Here is an 11,756-nt window from a genome sequence, read left to right on the forward strand (position 1 = left end):
TTTTATTTATTCATGAGAGACAGAGAGAGAGGCAGAGACATAGGCAAAGGGAGAAGCAGGCTCCCTGTGAGGAGCCTAATGTGGGACTTGATCCCAGGACCCCAGGATCATTATCCAAGCCAAAGGCAGATGCTCAACCACTGAGCAACCCAGGTGCCCCATGAAAATCCCTATATTTTAGAATAAAGTCTAAGCTTTTAGACTATAGTTAAAAGACTATAGTCTTGGCAATAAGTTCTAGAGAAGCCAACGTGACTGCATCTTTGCTGTGCTATTTCTCTTAGTTGCAAAACACTTGTTTGGGGGCACTATTAACCTTTCAAGGCTACCTTTGGTTTCCCCTGGTTATAACACATGGAGAAATGTACAAAGGTAGTTGTTAGGGATAATCACCAAATGTTTTCAGAAGAGGATATTTTGTTGACTGAGATGATGGGTTTGAGGTTACTGGGTTGGAGAAGCCCTGGAGAACAGAATTGTTCTAATAATCCAAGAGTGGAAGGCTGGTGGGGAGAAGACAGGGAAGGCATTTAGTTTGGAACCAGGGGATAGAGCAGCTGTGGGAAGAGTTGAGAAGAGGGCAGGGGTGGCATGTCATCAAAGAGGAATTTGAGAGAAAGCAGGGATATCTATTGATTTCTAATTTAAATTTTAATGTAAATTTTAATTAAATTTTTGCCTTATAGTGTCACATATATTTCTTTGTTTTCCCACAGAAACATCTGAATTATTTGTTAACACTTCAGAGAATTAGGTTTACTTTTAAGGAATAATCTTGTGGGAACAAGAACAGAGATTTCCAATGGAATTAATTTATTTACTTTAAGGAGTACACTGTACTCCATACTCAGATTTGCATATGTGCATGGAAGGAGGTTCAGGATGAGTATGGATATCTTGGAGACCTTGGATGAATATGGAGTCCTTCTTCTATTCCTCCAGATGTCTCTGTTTTCAGAACGTGATGACTTCAGAGCTGCAAATAGCTAAGGAGAGAGATAATACAGGTTTTTTTGTAAGATTTTAAGCCTTATGGACCAACCTATATTATACTAGGAACAAAAGCTTTCTTCATGTAGCCTATTTGGAATCCTGTCTTACAGGTGGCACTAGGATACCTGAAACAGAATATTAAGTTTGGATCTAAACAGTAGTGAGAGGGAAGCCTGGGTGGCTCAGTGGTTGAGCATCTGCCTTCGGCTCAGGGTGTGATCCCGGTCCAGGGATTGAGTCCTGCACTGGGCTCCCTGTGAGGATCCTACTTCTCCCTCTGTCTATGTCTCTGCCTGTCTCTGTGTCTCTCCTGAATAAACAAATAAAATCTTTAAAAACAAAACAAAACAGTAGTGAGAATGGGAACTAAAGACTAGACTTGGAGCCATAAGAACAGAGCTGAGAGTTATGGCAGAGAGATGGCTCATAGCAGAATGAACATTTGAACAGATGGAGGGCAGGTGTAGGAGAAGACCTTTCTTGCAGAATATGATTCAGGAGTGGTGGGAAGCTCTAGGCAGGCAAATGCCTCTCCATCTGCTGACTGGTACATGAAGTTCCACTTTTAGGTCTTTATCCATTTCATTTAGGTGATGCCTTTGATGCCTCTGTCCCTCCTGTGACATAAGCACAAGGCTTCACGTGGTAGTTGCTAAATCCTGATAAAATCCAGATACCCAGAAAAGAGGGTATGCCAGATAAAATACAAATTTTGCACAGGCTATACTTACTTTAAAACATTATTTATTGTTTATCTGAATTTTAAAATTAACTGGTTGTCCTGTATTTATATTTGCTAAGTCTGGCAACTCCGTCTGGAAAGGGTCAACAATATTAGCAGAGGTCAGTCATTTAAAACTGAGTGTAAATTAATTTGTCAGATTTTTTTTTTCTTGAAAGCAAGGTTTTTATGGGGAGGGGTAAATCTATGGGAGTCTATGGGAAAAAGGAGTCAGGATGCTGGCCTTTAGAGAAAGTCTTTATGGAGAAAGAATAAATAATAAAAAAGCAGGAATTATCCAAGGAGGTGGTAATAGAGATGGATTGTGGAGTGAAAGATATCTGTGACAAAGGGAACAGCATGGGCCAAACCAGAGAAGTGAGAATCATAATGGTATGAGTTTAGGAAATAGGACTAGGCAATATCACCAGAGTATTAAGAGGGAGGCAGGGAGAAATAAGAATAAGAGATGAAGACTAGACCAGGAAGGCCTTGTATGCTCTTGAGCTTGGACATTGTCCAAAAAGTGATGGGTTTTGAGGATGGACTTGCCATGCCACACTTGCAGCAGTGTGGACGGTAGATGGGGGTGGCAGGGCATTAACTTCCATATGTTTACTTTGCCAGTAGAATGATTGATATGCAATATGCTTGCTTTACTCATTTATTTATGAGTCTACTCCCTGAAGGCATCAGGGTTGGGATGCTTAAGGATTTCTGTAATACATTAGGGTAGGTTTGCAATATGAGTCAGCCCCTTAATAACTGCAAAACTCATCAGATGATTAGCAGTGTGGGTTAGTGAAGGCCCCGTGATAGATTAATGCTTCAAATGCCTTAAGATGACATTTTTTTTTTTTTTCCTGTAGGGAGGAGTGATTCACGAGCATAGACATTCAGGCTCTGGTTATAATTATTTTATATAAGGTGAGAAAAGGTAGTCAGTGCAGCTAAACTCTATTACATTTAAGCAAAGGACAGTTGAATGAGCTTATAATATAATATAATATAATATGTAAACTTTAAATTGCACAGGAATTTCAGCTATCACTTCCTTGTGACTTTAAAAAACTTTCCCCCTAGTATTCATTTTGCCTTCAACTATTTTTTTTTTACTAAACATCATATTAGGACACTGCATCTACATACATCTTTGAAGATTACTGAGTATTATATTACCAGATTGTGGTCTTATCTCTTTAAAGAAATTAGTAGACATAGGCCCAGGGTGTCACATCCAAGGGGCTGCCTTTGGTCCAGGTCCCAGCCTGGAACTTGATCTCTTCATTCCATATCTTCTACTCAAAGTCTACATACTAGCTAGGTCTTCAGAAAGAAAATCTCCCTTTCACTGCAGGGTCCTGCTTTTTCTCCAGACTCATCCCTTGTCTTTTCCACCATTTCTTCAAATGTGCCCTGCTTGTTTGTATCTCCAGAACTTTACAGACAGGGGTCTTTCAGTAGGGATGGTTCCTTTTATTTTCTCCTGCAACACTTTTTTTGTTCACTTCCTTTACTATTTTTCTTCTGAGGACTGCATGTTTTCCTGGACTATTTCTTCTGATCCATTAATCTGTTCATTCTTACTAGTAATATACCTTCACAATATTTTATCTTTATACTAAGATGCTTGGTAAAGTAATTTTTCCTTTACTTTGTTTTCATCAAAATTTTCTAGATTCCTTTTCCTTAAGAATTCTTACAGATCGATTGTGTAATTGTCCTGTTAATGAGCAATTTGTTGGGTTTACTAATTCATTGAAACTCCTTTCCTGTATATTAGCATATTACTGTCTCTAGGTTTTCTCTTCCATTGTTCCAGTTATTCTTTTTTAGTCTCCTTTTACTTTCCCAGCTAGGATTCTCTCCTTATTTTCTTTTGATTGTCCTACATTTTCTCCTTAGCTGATTTCATCCATATCCATGGCTGACCTTTTTTTTTTTTTTTTTTTTTTATCCATGGCTGACCTTGAAAGTAAAACAGCCAGTTAATTTACCAGCAAAATGGGTTTATTCCGGAACAGCAGAACTGCAGTTTGGAACATGCAAGCTATAGCAAAAGCCATAGGCAAGTCTGCAGAACAAAGCAGAGGAACATTCTTTTTTAGAGTGAAGGGGGGAGGGGGATTGGGATGAGCTGTTGCAATCTAAAAGTCTATTGGAATAAACTGGGAGTTCCAAGTGTAGTGGATTTTCACTGGTTGAGTTGTGAGAATCTCTCATTGTCTGGGCTGTTGCTGAGGGAGGAGGAAAGTCTTTCCTCCTCCTACGGCTCTGTGAAGGGAAGCAATGAGTGGTAAGATATGGGAAGTCCCTATTCTGACCTCTTTGACTCCATTTTACTTTTTTTTTTCTTAAAGTAGACTCCATGCCCAATGTGAGGCTTGAACTCATGACCCTGAGATCTAGAGTCCATGCAATTTACGGACTGAACCAACCCCTTCCTGACTCCATTTTAAAGGAAGTTTCCAAAAATAAGATAAAATAAGATAAAATAAAATAAAATAAATAAAATAAAGGAGGTTTCCTTTATTATGTATCACCTCAACAACTATTTTTACTCATGCTAATCTGAGATCTTTCTTTTCTATCTTCCAAATCCATATTTCCAATTGCCTTTGGGTCATCTCCACAAAGATCTCAAATTTAGCTTGTCCTAACTTGTCCACACTATTCTCCTCCAGACCTGGTCCTTTGAGATTACTTTATTCAGGTTGAAGAGTTACCATTGACCCAGGTTCCCAGAGAATTTCTAATGTCATCTACCCTCCACATTCAGGTAGACACTAATTCCTATCAGTTCTACTTTTCATCTCCAATATCACTACCACTGCATCTGTTTTGGTTAGAGTATCACAATTTCTTGCTTGGACAATAAAACATTCTCTTACCCGTGAGCCTTCCTACTGACCTTTCTTTTGCTAGTTCAGTTTCTACACATCTGCTAGGGTTGCTAGTGAGCAGGGGAAGGAGCACAGGGAGACAGACAAGCAGAGTCTGATGCTGGGATCAGCCTCACAACCCTGAGATCATGATCTGAGCTGAAATCAAGAGTCAGATACTTACCGATTGAGCCAACCAGGCACCCCTAGAATTTTTTTTATTGAAGTTAGATTTGCCAACATATAGTATAACACACAGTGCTCATCCCATCAAGTGCCCTCTTCAGTGCCTGTCATCCAGTTACCCCATCCCCCTGCCCGCCTCCCCTTCTACTACCCTTTGTTACCTAGAATTGTTTTCCTAAAAGAATTCTGGTCATATCATCCATTGTTTCCTCTACTGAATCTCCGTAGGAGACATTTTTGGGGGTCAGAGGTTGAGTATATTTCCCTCTACCCTTTTGAATTCTTGGCTGAGACTTTGGTAGTAAAGGACATAGAAAATTATTAACCTATAAACTCCTGTATACATGGGAAATACTGAGGGAAAAATAACTCCTCAAGGTGGCTTAGAATTCCAGTTTTTTAAAAAAGATTTTATTTATTTATTCATGAGAGACACAGAAAGAGAGAGGCAGAGACATAGGCAGAGGGAGAAGCAAAGTCCATGAAGGGAGCCTGATGTGGGACCCAATCCTGGAACTCCAGGATCATGCCCTGAGTCGAAGGCAGATGCTCAACCCCTGAGCCACCCAGGTGTCCCAGAATTCCAGTTTATATAGCATCTTCAACAAAGAACAACAAATTTGTGCAGAAATGACAGGACAAAAGAAAGCAGTTTTAGGTTTCTGAGAGTAGAGATAAAAGCTAGTTAGTAAAACTAGTTATATAGATATTTCTGGTGACTTCTTTAGGCTGATAGGGTCTAAAATAGTCTCTAGAAATTAACTTTTGTCCTTACTTGTAGAGCGAAGAGGAGGGACATCTTTATAAATTTATGTCCTGATTTTAGGCAAATGAGGGAGACAGGGAAGAGAGCATCTCTTACATCTACTTCTTCTCAATTGGCTTCAGCTCAAAATAATCCATATGCCAAAATGGTCTATTTTGGGATGGCATAATCTGCTACTCTTCAAAGTCATAAATTCCAAACTCCTTAGCATAACATGTAAAACTCTGTGTAATCTGGCCCAGGCTTCCTGTCCTCTTTATTTTCTACATCTTTCCTTTTTACTCCCATTACTGAGCTTGTTTTAGCTATACCTTTGCAGACCCTATTACTTCTGTTCAGAATACTCTTTCCCATTTTCTACTGCATATTCTTCATAGTCTTTGTCAAATGACTTCCTCAGAGAAACCTTCCTAAAAATGCCCAGGAAAAATTTCTCTTCCCCATACTCTATTCCCTTAATACCTCCTTCCTTTATATTTTGATCATATCTTACTGTTTATTATATATGTAGATATATATGCACACCCCCTACTCGGATGTAACATTCTTCATGTATGAAGTAGGTAGTACTCTTCACACTTATGACTAAATGCACTGTGACTATTATACACACATATATATATGTATATATGTGTATATTGTATATATGCATGTATACATATGTATTTATGTGTATTTACATGCATTACACACACATATAAAGTGAACAATGCATTTAATCATGTTTCTGAGGAGTATTCCTATATATGAAGACTATTACATGGCTGGTGATATAAATATATTCTTTTTGTTCTTGATGGCCTCATGTGCTATTTAGAAGAAATGATAGGTACTGGTCAAATAGCTTGTGGAAAGAACTCTGGATCGGGGAGTAAGAGGCTTAGTTAGGCCCTTAATCTCCATGTTACCTCAAAGTTTCTATTTCCTTATTGTAAAATAGGGCAAGGTGATGTTAATAATTAGAGGAAATGTCATAAATATTAATAAAGTTTGTAAAAGATTCAGATATAACACAATGTATAAACATGAGAGAAGAGAATCAATGTTAATGAGTTCTTGTAATCACAGTGCTAAATATATTACTTCATTTAGTTTATTACTGTATGCTAGAATTTTAGAAACTAAGTAGAATGTTAAATACATTAATATAATATAATATAATATAATATAATATAATATAATATATAGCTTCTTTTGTGTCTGATGACATGAAACAGAGCTGTCTCTTTCTACCAATCTGGTTTAAAAATCAGTGATTATCATTGATAATGAGTTGGTGAAAAAAAAGATTTTACTTATTCAATTTGTTAATAAGTTTACCTTAGATTCAATCACAAACATACATATACATGCTAATAAACACACACAGATATTTTAAGGATGATCTGGCTAAGTCCCATTCAGAAAAATCAAGTGCCATTTAAGTCACCGTGCTCTCTAGTCCTTTGCTACTCATTTTGAAAAGAAGATTTATTTATTTATTTTTGAGAGAGAGAGAGAGAGAATCCTCAAGCAGACTCTCTGCTGAGCATGGAGCCTGACATAGGGCTTAATCTCAGGACCTGAAGATCATGACCTGAGCCAAAATCAAGAGTCAGATACTTAATGGACTGAGTCAACCAGGCATCCCGCCCATTTTATTTTGCATTATTAGTGAAGATGATGGGAGGGGACATACGTATGTCTATTTATTACATAAGACTATGTACACAGAAATTGTAAGTAACATTCTATCAAATTTAATGAAAATTAATATAGTCTATTTAATCTGTTAACAATCTAATTGGTTTTATTTAATGACTCATGAATTGGGCAGCATCCCATCTAGCAAATAGAAAAGAGCTCTGAGGAGCTGTACAAAATGATTTTATAGAAGGGGATGGGAAAAGGGTTTCTAGCAGACAGTCAATTGTTTCAGACGAGGTCAACTTCCTATGGGGGAGGGAAGGGGTCTATAAAGTGGATTACTAGTGTTGACTAGGTAATTCCAGATTGAATGATTAAAAGTTACACTCTATCATTCCTATTGTTTCCATTTACATCCTAGTATCATACTAAACAAAATACACAAACATGTTTGCATGCACATATGCACACGCACACAGAGAATATTACTTTGGAGTCATATGCAGTTTGAACCTCTTTTGGCTACTAGAATCAATTTTATATATCCTGAAAACAAATTGAGATAGATTGGTTTACATTTTTCTCCTCAAACCACTGGTATTTCACTCATTCATGTCTAATCTTCTTTTTTTTTTTATCATCACTCCAGTTTATTTTTTATTTTTTTTCATGTCTAATCTTCTTTACAGTGTTCTCTTTCTCCAATTAGACAAATTGAGTTAGAATATTTATCTTCCTTTTATTAGATACAAACTTAGTATAAATATCATAAGTGTCAATATTTTTACTATTTTCTTTCCTAAAGGAATATTGAAACTGTTGAGACTCTTCAGGATTTATTTTTAGCTCATTGATGAAATTCTGACATTTTATTGGTGGACAGCCAAGAAATATAAGCAGTATTGCATAATTCTCTGCTTATGTCTTCCAAAGTAAGTATCCATTATATTTTAAAAATAGCTTTTTTGAGGTACAATTGACATGTAGTAAGGTATATAAATTTAAGTGTACAATTAGGCAAGTTTTGGAATATGCAAACCTCTGTGAAATCATCACCACAATTCACATAACAAATGTATGCATCACCCCTCAGAATTTCCTCTACAATTGCTAATTCCTCCCACCTACATTTCCCTAGCTCCCAGCTTCCCACCATCCCTAGAAAAGTACTGATTTGATGTCTTGCACTCTAGATTGATTTGAATCTTCCAAAATCTTATATAATTAGAATCATACAGTATGTATTTTTGTATGGCCTTTTTCACTTAGTATGATTATTTTGACATTGATTTACATTGCTATGGGTAACAATAGGTCATTCATTTTTATTGCTGAGTAGTATTGCATTGTGTGAATGTTCCATGCTTTATCCATTAACATTTTTAAAAAGGTTTATTTATTTATTTTAGAGAGAGAGAGAGAGAGAGAGAGAATGCAAGCAAGAGGAGGGGCAGAGGGAGAGGGACACAAGCAGACTCCCCACTGAGCGGGGAGCCCAATATAGAGGCTTGATCCCAGGATCCTGAGATCATGATCTGAGCCAAATTCAAGTACTTTGCTCAAAAAACTGAGCCACCTAGGTGCCCCTATTCATTAACATTTTGATTGCATTAAGCTTGTGTATAGTTTTTGGATGTTACAAATTGCTGTTAATATTTCTGTACTAGGTTTTGCAGAGACATATATTTTTATTTTTTATCGGTTAATGAATATCTGAGAGTTGAATGATTAGGTCATATGGCAGGTATATGTTTAATTTCTAAAAGACTGCTACACTATTTTCTAAAGTGGTTATACACCATTTCACATTTCCATTAGCAGCATGTGAACTCTAATTACTTTCTTGGTAAAACTTGTTATGGTCAGGGTAGCTATGTATTAACATTTAATTTTGCATTTCTTAATGACCTGATGTTTAATATCTTTTCATATTATTATTTACCATCTGTACGTATTCTTTGGTTAAGCATCTGTTTAAGTCCTACCATTTTTAAGTTGGATTGTGTATCTTATTACTGAATTTTGGGCTTTCTTTATATATTCTGAATACACATCTTCTGTGAGATGTATTACTTGCAGATGTTTTCTCCCTATCAGTAGTCTGTCTTTTCATTCTCTTAACATTGTCTTTTCAAGAGTGGAAGTTCTTAATTTCTATAAAGTCTAATTCATAAATTTTTTTTTGGTTTGTGCATTTGATATTATATCTAAGACATCTTTGCCTAGCGGAAAGACTTTCTTTTATGTTTTATTCTAGAAGTTTTATACTTTTTGGTTTCACATTTAGTTCTATAATCCATTTTGAGTTAACTCTTATATATGGTGCAAAGTATTAATTGAATTTTTAAAATATCATATAAGTATCCAATTGTTCTAGTATGGTTTGTCGAAAAGACTATTTTATCTCCACTGAATTCCCTTAGGAAAGTGAATGAATTGCTTAAAAAACGCATACTGCCAAAAGTCTCTTAAGAAACTCCTCTTAAGAAGTACATAACCTGAGTAGTCTACATCTATTAAAAAAACTTGAATTTGTAGTTTAAAATCTTTTCCACAAAGAACTTCAGGCCAAGATGGTTTCACTGGTGAATTCCACCAAACATTTAAGAAAACAATAATGCTAATTATAGACAAAATCTTCCAGAAAATTTAAGAGGGCAGAATACTCTCTGACTCATTCTACGGGACGATTGTTACACTGATACCAAAAACCAAGCCAAAATATAACAAAAAATAAAATACAGATCAATATCCATCATAAAAATACGTGTAAAAATCCTTAACAAATGTTAAATATAATCCTATAATCCATTATAATCCTATAATCCATGTATAAAATGGATAGTATATCACGAACAAGTGGAGTTTATTTCAGCAATGCAAGTTTGGGTTAATAGTCAATGTAGTTCACCATATTTTAAACAAAACCATATGATCATCTCAATAGATGCAAAAAACACATCTGACAAAAGCCATCCTGCATTACTGATAAAAACTGCTAGTTAACTAGAAATGGAAGGAAACTTCCTCAATTGAATAAAGGGTATTTATGAAATATCTATAGCTAACATCATACTTACTGGTAAAAGACTCAATGCTTTATTCCTAAGATCAGAAACAAGGCAAGGATGTTTGATATCACTACTTCTTTTTTTTTTTCCTTTCCTTTCTTTTTTTCTATATATTTTTTGTTGAAGTTTGATTTGCCAACATATAGTATAACACCCAGTGCTCATGCCATCAAGTGCCCCCCTCAGTGCCCATCACCCAGTCACCCCTACCCCTGCCTGCCTCCCCTTCCACTACCCCTTGTTCATTTCCCAGAGTTAGGGGTGTCTCATGTTTTGTCACCCTCTCTAATTTTTCCCACTCATTTCCCATCCTTTCCCCTATAATCCCTTTCACTATTTCTTATATTCCCTGTATGAGTGAAACCATATAATGATTGTTCTTCTCTGATTGACTTACTTCTTACTCAGCATAATACCCTCCAGTTCCATCCATGTTGAAGCAAATGGAGGGTATTCATCCTCTCTAATGGTGCATTTATATTCCGTTGTATATATATACTACATCTTCTTTATCCATGCATCTTTTGATGGACATTGGGGCTCCTTCCACAGTTTGGCTATTGTGGACATTGCTGCTAGAAACATCGGGATGCAGGTGTTCCAGCATTTCACTGCATTTGTATCTTTGGCGTAAATCCCCAGCAGTGCAATTGCTGGGTCGTAGGGTAGCTCTATTTTTAATTCTTTGAGGAACCTCCACACAGTTTTTCAGAGTGGCTGCACCAGTTCACATTCCCACCAACAGTGCAAGAGGGTTCCCCTTTCTCCACATCCTCTCCAACATTTGTTGTTTCCAGTCTTGTTAATTTTCCCCATTCTCACTGGGGTGAGGTGGTATCTCATTGTGGTTTTGATTTGTATTTCCCTGGTGGCAAGTAATGCGGAGCATTTTCTCATGTGTTTGTTGGCCATGTGTGTATTTTCTTTGGTGAAATATCTGCTCATGTCTTTTGCCCATTTCATGATTTGATTGTTTGTTTCTTGAGTGTTGAGTTTAAGAAGTTCTTTATACATCTTGGATACTAGCCCTTAATCTGATAGGTCATTTGCAAATATCTTCTCCCATTCTGTAGGTTGTCTTTTAGTTTTGTTGACTGTTTCTTTTGCTGTGCAGAGGCTTTTTATCTTGTTTAAGTTCCAATACTTCATTTTTGCTTTTGTTTCCCTTGCCTTCAAAGATGTATCTTGCAAGAAGTTGCTGTGGCCAAGTTCAAAAAGGGTGTTGCCTGTGTTCTCCTCTAGGATTTTGATGTATTCTTGTCTCACATTTAGATCTTTCATCCATTTTGAGTTTATCTTTGTGTATAGTATAACATTTAGATCTTTCATCCATTTTGAGTTTATCTTTGTGTATAGTATAAGAGAATGGTCTAGTTTCATTCTTCTGCACGTGGCTGTCCAGTTTTCCCAGCACCACTTATTGAAGAGACTGTCCTTTTTCCAGTGGATAGTCTTTCCTGCTTCGTCTAATATTAGTTGACCATAGAGTTGAGGGCCCATTTCTGGATTCT

General features: G+C 36.5%; 2 long non-coding RNA genes across 2 annotated transcripts in view; one reads left to right on the forward strand and one right to left on the reverse strand.

The window, feature by feature from the left end:
- Positions 1-783: 783 nt before the first annotated feature.
- LOC119876435 lies at positions 784-3,787 on the reverse strand. The gene is made up of 3 exons (XR_005362095.1): positions 3,683-3,787; positions 2,894-3,646; positions 784-986 (listed from the first exon to the last, which is right to left on the reverse strand). It is a non-coding gene; the product is annotated as an uncharacterized LOC119876435 (long non-coding RNA).
- Positions 3,788-3,892: 105 nt separating this feature from the next.
- The window catches only part of LOC119872528, a 101,007-nt gene continuing 93,143 nt past the window's right edge, over positions 3,893-11,756 (forward strand). The window contains exons 1-2 of the long non-coding RNA XR_005362094.1: positions 3,893-4,010; positions 7,980-8,106. This is a non-coding gene — a long non-coding RNA (uncharacterized LOC119872528). The remainder of the gene's footprint in view (positions 4,011-7,979; positions 8,107-11,756) is intronic.

The sequence above is a fragment of the Canis lupus genome, chromosome 7 (genome assembly GCF_011100685.1).
Source record: "Canis lupus familiaris isolate Mischka breed German Shepherd chromosome 7, alternate assembly UU_Cfam_GSD_1.0, whole genome shotgun sequence".
Classification (NCBI taxonomy): Eukaryota; Metazoa; Chordata; class Mammalia; order Carnivora; family Canidae; genus Canis; species Canis lupus.